Source organism: Polypterus senegalus, chromosome 5 (genome assembly GCF_016835505.1).
Source record: "Polypterus senegalus isolate Bchr_013 chromosome 5, ASM1683550v1, whole genome shotgun sequence".
Taxonomy (NCBI): Eukaryota; Metazoa; Chordata; class Cladistia; order Polypteriformes; family Polypteridae; genus Polypterus; species Polypterus senegalus.
This window is the reverse complement of record NC_053158.1, coordinates 171,244,513-171,257,679: the sequence shown is the minus strand read 5'-3', so window position 1 is coordinate 171,257,679 and position 13,167 is coordinate 171,244,513. Positions and strand designations below refer to the sequence as shown.

Genomic DNA, 13,167 nt, shown 5'->3' with positions numbered 1-13,167 from the left:
AAATAAGATAAAGCCCATAGTATTAAAGTGAAGCTCAAATTTACAAATTCCATTTTCTTAAACAGATTATTCCTGGAAAACATGTTTATTTGCATGATTTTACTCGAATGATGAAAAACAGACTTTTAAAAAATGACAAGAGTTTAAGACTGTGTGTGTATGGGGATGAGTACATTTTAAAAAGCATCCAACACAGCAAAGCATTTATTAGCATAGCCTCTGATTCACCAGTTTTCAAAGCAACTAATTTTAATTTCCTGAATAAGTATGTTTTAGAGCATGTGGAACATCCTCTACAAAATCTAGAATATTAGTATCTGTGAATATATTCTAAATTAGTTTCATTTCCTTAACCATATGAATGTTTTCAATAGGACCTGTCAATGAAGAATTTCCAGCAGAATAAAAAAAAAAACAGCATTGGACATCCTTAAGTATAAAAAGACTTTTCAAGCATTGTGCCCTCCATTGAACTTTTAAACTGGAGAGAGAGCGATTATTAAAAACAATGTAAGAATTCTAAAGCATATTAGTATATAATTTAAATCACTCATGCACATGCATCATCAAAAATTAAGAGTTTTGCATAATAACAATTTTATACATTCAAAATACAAGTTTTCTTTTAAATAAAACTTTATTACACACTTGAAAGTTGTACTTCTGAAGAGTAACTTTAATTACATGTCAATTTTAAAACTCTCCTTTGAAATTATTAAAATCACTTCATTTATATCTTTTCACATTTTATGTTATCCTGATTTTCCAGCTGTCTTTATAAGTTGATAACTGTTAAAAATTTCAATGAAATGGCATAATACTTAATTTTACACACCACAAAAGTCAAAACAAAGAAGTAAAACTCTTCAAAATCTTTTTTCCTTTTTGTTTTGTTTTAATTTTAAAGTTCATATGATTTTCAAGTAGTATTTGACTACCTAAATTCTAAATATATTATCAACATTAACTCAACTATAAACAGTCTTCAATTTGTTCTTATAAATGTACATAATATTAATATTTATATTTTAATCATACATAACAATATAGAAAAGAATATCTGCCACATTTGCTAACAATGAGGATACTTAGGGATGCGCTGCTGAAGCACAACTACTTTGCTTTAGGGCAATTCATGCGGAATATATGAATACAGAGTCTCACTATGGGATTTTGGGAACCATAATTAGCATTTATTTTAAATGAATCCACAGTGAGGAATTGTGTGTAAGATTTCTTCATATAATATGCTAATGTGATCAGGTTTTATTTTTATTGGCCAGGCTAACTAGAAAAGAAATACTATTTAATTCCAAAGAGAATTATATAAGACTTAAAGAGATTTATGTCAGCACGTTAAGTGAACAAGAACTGACATAACACCTGGTGTTATAGGACCACTTCTGTTTATGCATATGAACACTGGCATAAGAGTACATATTTAAATGATTGCATTTTTTTATACTAAAGATTTTATTCTAGTAGGATGTAACATACTTCTTTAAGCAGCTCATTTATGCAGTCTACAGTACAGCAACACAAAATTATTGCCATCACCATGATGTTTTCATAAAGCAAAGAGGTCTTTTAAACTAAATCAAGTCCAAATCTATTTGCAAACGCAAGACAAGTAGAACATTCAAATTGTTAAATAATAAACAGGATTTAACTGTTCTTTACTGGCAAACACCCTTGTCAGTGCTGGGCAATGTTAACAGGAATGTAGTCCAAGCAAATCAAAACATATTGCCTGTGGTTTCCAAAGTAACTGTCACTCAATGCCTCTAGCCTTCTTTTAATGAAACCCCCTGAAGTCTTTTTAAACAAAGTGTGAACAACAAAATCCTGTTGAGAATACTGGCAACAATCAGATAACACTTTTATATTCCATGATATAGAAATTCCAAACGTTACAAAGCCATGTTATTTTGATAAAAAGTTGGTTGACTGTCATAGAAATGGAGAATGTTAATTTGTATGCAACTTAGTCACCAAATAACTTATTTATGGCACCTTCTTTACATATTAATTTACATTTATGAACCTATATAACTAATAAAACAAAATATATCAATAATTACGGAATGAGTTTTGTTACCTTAAAAATATGCAACTCCTAATATAAATGTGATTTTCATTAAATGTATTTGTATAAGGACTGTTTACTTCATTTATATGCATAGCTGCTCAAGTTTTAGTTTACAGTGGCTACTGCATTGTGCTGAAATTTAAATTAGATTTTCCCAGAATCTGTAATTATGATTTTAGCTCTCAAGTCTTGCACATATGCTTATAAATAAAATTAAGTCATGCAGGTGACTTTCATTTTGTAATAATTTAACAGAAAAGCAGTAAATACAAGTCAGCACTGGTCCTTCTTACAGACCTGTTACACCATTCTAAAAGTCAGTTTCTATATATTAAGGTTTTTACCATGTCATTTCTAACTACAAAATTTCACAAGCTGCAACAATACTTTCGTGAAATCCTGTTCATAGTTACTTTCAGAGTCTACATTTTTACTGTTTACAACAAACATATCTTATACTTACGACTAGTTGGTGGATGTTGAATAATGCCTGAATTAGTTGTTCAAAAGATGTTTCAAAATAACAAGCTTTAGTCAGAAAATGGATAAATACACAAGTCTCAATAGCTCTGATGTAACAAAATCTCTACTAATGGTAATTAGCAAAACTGGTGTGTATGGGTGTCTATCTGTGTACTGTGAACAGTGAGGGGCTGCAAAGCTTTATTATACTATTGGAAATTTCTGATTGCGGTTTCTTTGCAAATAGATGTTAAAAATAATGCTAGCATTTCACTTCTCTGGTACTGACAACAATTTAGTAGTAAATGATTAAACATTCTGTTTCTATTTCCAGATTATAATAAAATCATTATGTAAATTCAATTATTCATTTTCTAAATCCAATCAATTCAGTACAATGTGGTGAGGTGGGAGTCGATCCTGGCAGCAATCTGAGATAAAACGCCATACCCATTCTAGCATGCATGCACTCTAAGTTAGTCAACCTAACCTGTTCTTCTTTGGCATTTGAGTAGAAACTGGACTACCCAGAGAAAGCCCACACAGTAAACAAGAACATACAAAACCCACACAAACATAACCCAGGATAACAACTGACTCCAAGATTCTGGTGCAGCGATGGCTTTCGCTTCTTGCTCTGATCCTCAATAATACTAGTAATGTTAATAAGTAGTACAAAAAAAAAATAATCAATCTCATTTACATTCTCACTAAATCTCACTTAATTCAATGATGGTGGGGATGGGGGGGTTTAAGAAGCTCATTCCGTTAGCATGAAGCTCAACCACTTACATTCACACAGAGTAGAGTCAGTTTAGGAACATCAATTAATCCAACATACACATCTATGAGGATGTGGAAGGAAAATCTAGACCTGGGGAACAGAAAGAATGAGTGCAAATTCTACACAGAAAACAACCAAATATTAGATATAACCTCAGGCTACTGGATCATGGGGCAGTAGTTCTAACCACTGTTCTGTCATACAACCTCACAGAAATACCCAAATTACAAATTATCTATTAAACAACACAGACCAATATCACTTACACATGTATGAAACTATATTAGATACTATATAGAGAAAGTGAAGTTTAAATCATTATAGAAGTCTTCTTTTTATAAGAACTTATTTGACAGTTGCTATGCTATAAATCTTTGAAAAATAAATAATACTTCAATTAATACGAGATTCAAACAACACAGTGAACTGGAATTACATAACAATATATTGCTCCACTGGCCGGTATATTATATGTATTTCATATCTGCTTGCACATACTGAATAAGAATTTTGATTTTAAACTATAGTTTTTCAGTTTCAGTTAATGAAAATTTAATGTACACTTAAAAGCTAACAAATACTATGAATGAACTGTAGGTGAGTGTAGCTCAATAAAATCTGTTTAGTAACAAATGTGAACAACAAGAAAAATTGCTTCAGAAGAATACATTTTCAACAACAGATACACAGATTTTCAATGATAAAGTAGACTATATGCTGAAACCATTAATGTTAAGTGATACATTAAAGCAGCGAAATGTAGTAAACATTTAAAAAGCAGAAGAAAATGTGGTCATATACAGCTCATGTAAAGTCAAACTAATTCAGAACTCTTCACTTTGTATTTCAGGGAGTGTCCTTATAAAATAAGGTAACAATAAAATTAAAACTTGTAAGCTTTGAAAAAGTAATCACAACAGTTTAAAAAAATGATCCCATTAATGAATTTAGTAATAAATTGACCATCCACAATTTAATAATTACCTAAACAGTTTGTATCTCTTTAGGAATCATGCAGAATGTTTTCATAAATGGTATTTTCATAATTTAAACATTTTAACAATTATTATGATAGCATTTGGCACAGATGATTAACATACAGATTTATAGACTTTGTCTTGAATCAAGCCACTTGATTTGATTTCTGTCATTGAACAGACAGAATATGTAGGACAACAGTTAGCGTCCTTGCCTCAATACCCCATGGATCTGGAATAAATCTTTGGTCCAGGGACTGTGTAATCACAGTTTGTTCACAAACATATTTATATAGCTTGAATGATCACCTGCTTTTGTTTTTCTTCAAGGACTTGATCTTAATCTCATAACCAAAAGATGTGCATGTTAGGCTAACTTGTGCATTTATATGTGTGTATATGAGTGTGGTGTGTAATAGTCTGGTATCCCATCCAGGAATTAGTTTCTCCCTTACTTATAGCTCATTATCCAGAACAGGCTTTGGCTACTACCTGTAACTCATCCAAAAAAAAGTGGGTCAAGAAAATAAACGTATAGCTGTATGTATAAACTGAGTACTACATCCATCCATTATCCAACCCGCTATATCCTAATTACAGGGTCACGGGGCTCTGCTGGAGCCAATCCCAGCCAACACAGGGCGCAAGGCAGGAAACAAACCCCAGGCAGGGTGCACATACACTAGGGACAATTTAGGATCACCAATGCACCTAACCTGCATGTCTTTGGACTGTGGGAGGAAACCCACGCAGACACAGGGAGAACATGCAAACTCCACACAGGGAGGACCTGGGAAGTGAACCCGGGTCTCCTAACTGCAAGGCAGAAGCACTACCAATGCGCCACCGTGACGCCCCCTGAGTACTACGGTAGATTCATATTAAATAGATATTATTTTGAGTAAGACTTGCACGCAGGAAAGGACACAGACACCATTCTAAACTTTTAATTTTGCATTTTTTGTATTACTAACAAGATGCCATATCAGGTAGTATAAAAACCTCAGAATGTTCTACACTCAATTCTGGTGTGGATTGCTCTCTGTGTTTTGAGTGCTATTCCTGTGGTCATTTGTGGTCACATAAACTTTGTTCAGACACTCAGGATTTCCTCCCACAGTCAAAAAATACAACCAGATCAATCAGTAATTCTACAGTGCCTGAATCAGAGTCGGTGAGGATAAAATGGATGGAACCTTGTCTAATAATGCAGTATTTTCATTAATGTTACTTTTCTGCCCTAATTCACAATGAATACAGTGATCCCTCGCTATATCGCGTTTCGACTTTTACGGCTTCACTCCATCGCGGATTTTAAATGTAAGCATATCTAAATATATATTATGGATTTTTCGCTGGTTTGCAGATTTCTGCGGACAATGGGTCTTTTCATTTATGTTACATGCTTCCTCAGTTTGTTTGCCCAGTTGATTTCATACAAGGGACGCTATTGGAGGATGGCTGAGAAGCTACCCAATCAGAGCATGCATTACGTATTAAATAAAACTCCTCAATGATATAACACAAATTAAATTTTGTGTTGATGAGACATTCGGCATCTGTCAAGCGTTGTAAGTATACAACCAGTTTCATCAATAACTTCACATCCAGCTTTTAAAAGTTTAAATATTCATAGCTTTTAAAAGTTTAAATATTCATAAACATCAAAGTGTCCACTACTGAAATCGTCACCTGTCAATCTAAGATGTTTAAGAGGCATTGGCGGTTGTCAAAAGGTGTAAAATATTTGGCCATTTCGGTACACATGAAAGCGACAACCGAACAATTCAGCAGCAGCCATCAACTCACATGCAGATGCATAGGTGAAGGGCTTAAGCATTTCACTCTTCTAGTGCTCCTGTGTAGTATAATTATCTCCTGTACCGTCATCAGTCCACACCTTGAACCTGTCCCAGTCATTCAATACATAAGACACAATGTTCCTCCGGATATCAAAAGTGAGCCTGATATGGCCGTGCAATATGTAACAAAGAGAATGGAAAAGGTAGGTGCCATCTTCGGGCATGGAAACCACTCGGTAAGTGACAGTTCTTTGATCGATGGTGATCACCTCGATAGACATGTTAATAGGGGTACAGTTGGAACGATAAAGGAAATGGGTACCTGAACAATGTAAAGTAAGTCTAAAATACCTACACAATAACTATAATCATAATAAATGAACAATAAAACAGCAGAGAAGCTGTGGATTAAATAAAAAGGCTGTAATTATCAGCAGGGAGACGTGAATCCCGTGGTGAAGCAAGGAAGGGAATGTAGAGACTGGAGCGACGGACGGCCTTATATAGGCAGGCAGCCAACAACGTGGGAGGTGTTGGGATGGGGGACCCAACACCGCCTCACACGGTGACCGAGCTGCAGGCTATGGACGTATATATGTACGTAAGTAGGATTCAGTTAGCATACCAAATTTTTTGAAGATGGGCCCATAAGTAACAAAGACCGTTGAAAAGTTCAATATGGCGGCTGACAGTGGCATCATACCACCGAAATAAGTACCAAATTTCAGCCTTCTACCTACACGGGAAGTTGGAGAATTAGTAACATTGGAAAGTTCAATATGGCGGCTGACAGTGGCGTCATACCACCGAAATAAGTACGTACATTGGTTTCGGTTAGCACAGGGAAGCTGCCTACCAAATTTCGTGAAGATGGGGCCATGAATAAGAAATTTCAACATGGCAGACGTTGTTGACCGTTATGAACGTTACGCGTAGAATTTTGAAATTAAACCTGCTTAACTTTTGTAAGTAAGCTGTAAGGAATAAGCTTGCCAAATTTCAGCCTTTTACCTACAGTGGTGTGAAAAACTATTTGCCCCCTTCCTGATTTCTTATTCTTTTGCATGTTTGTCACACAAAATGTTTCTGATCATCAAACACATTTAACCATTACTCAAATATAACACAAGTAAACACAAAATGCAGTTTTTAAATGATGGTTTTATTATTTAGGGAGAAAAAAAATCCAAACCTACATGGCCCTGTGTGAAAAAGTAATTGCCCCCTTGTAAAAAAAAATAACCTAACTGTGGTGTATCACACCTGAGTTCAATTTCCATAGCCACCCCCAGGCCTGATTACTGCCACACCTGTTTCAATCAAGAAATCACTTAAATAGGAGCTGCCTGATACAGAGAAGTAGACCAAAAGCACCTCAAAAGCTAGACATCATGCCAAGATCCAAAGAAATTCAGGAACAAATGAGAACAGAAGTAATTGAGATCTATCAGTCTGGTAAAGGTTATAAAGCCATTTCTAAAGCTTTGGTACTCCAGTGAACCACAATGAGAGCCATTATCCACAAATGGCAAAACATAGAACAGTGATGAGCCTTCCCAGAAGTGGGCGGCCAACCAAAATTACCCCAAGAGCACAAAGACGACTCATCTGAGAGATCACAAAAGACCCCAGGACAACGTCTAAAGAACTGCAGGCCTCACTTGCCTCAATTAAGGTCAGTGTTCACCACTCCACCATAACAAAATAGACTGGGCAAAAACGGCCTGCATGGCAGATTTCCAAGATGTAAACCACTGTTCAGCTAAAAGCACATTAGGGCTTGTCTCAATTTTGCTAAGAAACATCTCAATGATTGCCAAGACTTTTGGGAAAATACCTTGTGGACTGATGAGACAAAAGTTGAACTTTTTGGAAGGCAAATGTCCCGTTACATCTGGCATAAAAGGAACACAGCATTTCAGAAAAGAACATCATACCAACAGTAAAATATGGTGGTGGTAGTGTGATGGTCTGGGGTTGTTTTGCTGCTTCAGGACCTGGAAGGCTTGGTGTGATAGATGGAACCATAGATTCTACTGTCTACCAAAAAATCCTGAAGGAGAATGTCCGGCCATCTGTTCGTCAACTCAAGCTGAAGCGATCTTGGGTGCTGCAACAGGACAATGACCCAAAACACACCAGCAAATCCACCTCTGAATGGCTGAAGAAAAACAAAATGAAGACTTTGGAGTGGCCTAGTCAAAGTCCTGATCTGAATCCATTTGAGATGCTATGGCATGACCTTAAAAAGGCGGTTCATGCTAGAAAACCCTCAAATAAAGCTGAATTACAACAATTCTGCAAAGATGAGTGGGCCAAAATTCCTCCAGAGCGCTGTAAAAGACTCATTGCCAGTTATCGCAAACGCTTGATTGCAGTTATTGCTGCTAAGGGTGGCCCAACCAGTTATTAGGTTCAGGGGGCAATTACTTTTTCACACAGGGCCATGTAGGTTTGGATTTTTTTTTCTCCCTAAATAATAAAAACCATCATTTAAAAACTGCATTTTGTGTTTACTTGTGTTATATTTGACTAATGGTTAAATGTGTTTGATGATCAGAAACATTTTGTGTGACAAACATGCAAAAGAATAAGAAATCAGGAAGGGGGCAAATAGTTTTTCACACCACTGTACGCGGGAAGTTGGAGAATTAGTGATGAGTGAGTGAGTGAGTGAGTGAGTGAGTGAGTGAGTGAGTGAGGGCTTTGCCTTTTATTAGTATAGATGTATTTTTTTCTTTTTAACAGTAGTTTCATCTTGATTTTCATTCTACTTTTCTAGGTGTTCTAATTGTTTAATTAATCCATGATTTACTAATTAGTGGGTCTAACTCTAAAGTAGCTGCAGCCTTTGATTATTCAGTGTTGTTTGCCTGGGTGTCTGCTCTGCTCGTTTTAAGTTGTCATTATTAAGATACAATGAAGGGGGAAAAACTACACAGACAAAGGGCAAAGTAAAATTAAATCAACAAAAGAGAGTTAAACATTTAAATCTATAGCAAAAGTAGAAATATTTATAAATGTCTTATAAATGTAAAAATCATGCTGCTATGCTTTTTTGAATGTCGAATAAAAGAAAAAAAAAAAAAAAGCTAATTAAATGAGATCAGTGCTATAAAGGTGTTGTCACTGATTAGGAATCTGGTTGGAACAAAAACCTGCAGCCACAGGGGGTCCCCCAGGACCAACGTTGAGAACCCCTGATCTAATGGGTCCTGTAAGTAGATTCAGTGAGGGCTTTGTCAAAAGCAGAAAAGGAGAATGAAGAGCCATTCAAAATGTAATATAAGATACATAACAATCCTCTTGGCATCAATATATGTACCAGCGTTCATAAGTTTAGAATCACTCAGAAATGTTCATGTTTCTGATAGAAACTAACACCTTTTTATATAAGGGTACCTTAAACTGATGTAAAAATATAGCTAAAAATAATGATGTAAATGGCTATTACTGCTTAAAATGACTGATTTATTATTTACTATGCACACATAACAGAAAAGCCCCATTATCTACAACCATTAGTCCAGTGCCCTAATACAGGTACTAAACTCTCCTAGTTCATTAATTAATCATGTATACATGTTAATTAATTATCAGAGAAGCCTTTGTAGTGGTAGTAGCAAAGCTGAAAACTGTCATTTTGTTCAGAAAAGCAATTATATGATCTTTCCTTGGGTTGCAAAGTATTGGAATTCCAGAAGTTCAATTCAGGGTTCAAAAATGGCCACAATGAAACAGCTTTTTCAAGAAAAATATCAGTCTATTGTTGTTTTGTGAAATGAAGGTTATTCCATGTGACAGATTGCCAAAAAGCTAAAGATTCCATGGAAGAGTTTCCATTTTTTTCTTCTGTAACAGTGAAAAGACATCTTTGGGATACTGGCCTTAGAGGTGGGGTTTCAAAGAAAAAGACACTTTTGAAACTGGCAAATAGAAATAAGAAATGAAAGTAGGCAATCATATGGAATCACTCAAAAATCCACTGTCCATTGTCAGTGTTTTCTTGCCAGTTTTAACCTTTTCTTTTCACTATTTCACTATATTAATCTGGACTGTAATCTGGACAGTACTTAACCCTATCCCCTACTATCTTAGTGATGTCCTTCCCAATGACAGCTTCCTACTAGCTGGACACTGTTATGATCAGTTAGTTTTGAGAGGCACTGAAATCACTTTTTTTTATTTATTTTGCATGTTTTACTTAATTGTTTTGAAGTAGTGGTCTACTCACGTTTGTTAACATTTTCTCTGTCATTTACAGTTACTGTCAGTGTAGTCAACCCTTTATAGGGTATAAAATTAATAGAGGTACAGATAATGAAGTTAAAATTGATATTATAGAGATAAATCCTCAAGAGTCTAATATTAACCAATACTTATTGTTGTTTAAAATAAAAAAGAATATATTTTAAATTTATTTATTACAGATTTTAGGCAAATGGGTGGCACAGTGGTAGCTGCCTCATAAATTTCCTGTGTGGAGTTTGCATGTTTTCCCCAGTTCTGTGTTGGTTTCCTCCAGGTGCATCAGTTTTGTCCCACAGTTCAAAGACTTGCAGGTTAGGTGGCCTGATGTCGCTAAATTGGCTATAGTGTGTGTGTGTGTGTGTTTGTTCACACTGCCATGCACTGGTGCCCTGTCCAGGGACTGGATTTAGGATTACATGGGCTTAAAAAATGGTATTCTATGGTATTTTAGGTAACAGAAATTAAAAAAATATTGTACATTTATATGGCAAACACAGTTATTTTACCCCTTTTGGTATATTCAGTCCATTCACCTATCTATTTTGCACAATGATTGAAATTTGAGGGTTATAGCTTTTACCTTGTAGGTAATGCCATGGTGTACATTTTTGGGTGCTTAACTGCAATAATTTTACTTTCAAACTGCAAGTTATTGTTGAGAAGGATATAGAAGAAATAGCTATAGAACAAACAAATGCAACTTTCCATCAACCATTATCTCAATTCTTGAGTTCAGTTTCAAGTTCATTACTGTTTGCTCTAATCATTTCTTTCTGCTTCTGTTGCCTTGAGCCAAATCATTTGCAACTTCTCCTCCTCTCATCACCCTTTACTTCTTAGTGCCACACAGTCTTCTGCAATCAATTAATTGTACTGTTTAACTGTTAGATATATTGTAGTATATTCCTACAATCATTTGTAATGGAACATTCCTGATTTAAGTAATCTTAGGGTTTGGGTTAAAGGCTTCTCCTGGACTATGGTCCACTTTGGCTGGTGCTGGGATGAAGACTAGGGCAAATGCCCAACAGGCAGGGATGTGTGGAAACTGGCAAGGAGGTTGAGAGATTGTGTATTTAGCAGAAAGAGGAGTAGAATAGGTGGTGATGCATGAGACTATGTGCTTAGTAGGCATGTTGGCAAACTAGCCCATCTGACAGACAGGGACTGAAACATATGCAGCTTTGCCCAGAGAGATGTTTTCTGTTATAAATGTATTACTTTTGTCCATTTGATCATCCCTTGATTGTATGCTTTACATAATAAAATTAGTCTTTCTAATAGTCTTGGATTTAGCTCACTTCTCCAAGATAAGAAGGCACATTGAGAGTAGAGTATAAGAAAAAAAATGTTCATAAAAAACATGAAAATGATTTTTTCTCTTCCTAACAAAATAAAAAAAATAGCTTAGAAAGAAGACATTTCAACTTCATTCAGTGTTACAACTAACTAAATAAAATAACTTATGCACTACACAGAGAGAGAAAGAGACCTGGTTTCTCAATTAAGAATGGAAAATAATTCACTCAAGCTCTTTTCACTGATCTCTCACCAAGATTTTTGCCAGTTTCTTGAAGGCCTGCAAGAAGAGTTGTCACCAGTGAGAAACACACATTGGTAAAACAATTCTATGCTCAAAAAACCTTCCTTTTAAAGGGAATGATTGTCTAAAGCTTTGATGATAGTAGCAGTTTAAAATAAGGAATTGATGTGAAGTAACATAAACAAAGTAATGAAATACTGATGACATTTGACATTTTAAAATAAGAAAAATTGAAATATTTGAAATACACTTAAAATTTATGAGGAAAATTAAAGCAAGGTCAGTAGCGCGCCATCCCCACCATATACAGTGTTAATACTGCACTGCTTCCCCTCCTGAGACGCTGGATGGTGGACCAGAATCTCCTCAAAGCCGTCCAGAAGTCGTTCTCCATGGCCTCCCCAAACTTCTCCCATGCTTGAGTTTTTTCCTCACCAACCACCGAAGCCGCATTCCGCTTGGCCTGCCGGTACCTATTAGCCGCCTCCAGAGTGCAGCGAGTAGTGGTAGATCAATTAGTTGGCAGGAGGATAAAAGAAATGGGAGGACTGAAAATAGAAACACTCTTAGAAGAAAATAATGCAGTAGATAAGAGAGTGTGGAAAAGCAGGTGATGGGCCACACCAGGAGATGCACTTTTGGACCATTAGCAGTATATTTTTCAAAAATTTCTGGAGAGGGGATGTGCGGTAAAGTGATGTCCGTGGTAATCGCCATCTTTTTAAATAAATAATCGCCATATTCACATCTTGGTAGGAGGGGGTGTGGTAGAGATAGAGGAGTGAATGGCCCTATAAAAAGTGCACAGGTGTAGAATCATCTGTGACCCTAATCGTCACAGCTGTGCCACGTCTCCATTTCAAAAGTAGAAGTGCGAGGATGGAAGGATCGAAAAGAAAAGACAGAATGGAGGTTACTGAGAGAAAAAGGCAGGAGGTGAAAAGAATCTGCATGGGCACGAGTGAGTGAGTGAGTGAGCAAGGGAAGCGAAACCGGGCAGGCTTGCGGGAGAGAAGGCAGGCAGCTGGGAGGAGAGCCCCTGGAAAGGAGTTTATGGTCAACACTTAGAGGGCAGACAGAAGTGGTTGCTCCAGCTGAGCTGTTAGAAGGAGCGGGATTGACTGGGAGTTTGTGCTGTCGCCGCGGAAGGCAACGGGAGTTAAGAAGGCTTGGTAGGACAGCTGGGGACCCAAGTCTTGGTCTGGCGAGGGAACCAATCCATAGCTAAATAAATGAGATCAGTGCTATGGGATGGCAGG

General features: G+C 36.2%; 1 protein-coding gene across 2 annotated transcripts in view; it reads right to left on the bottom strand.

Moving 5' to 3' along the window:
• The window catches only part of cnpy1 (canopy FGF signaling regulator 1), a 73,129-nt gene that overhangs the window by 4,236 nt on the left and 55,726 nt on the right, over positions 1 to 13,167 (bottom strand). The gene's annotated exons all lie outside the window — the stretch shown is intronic.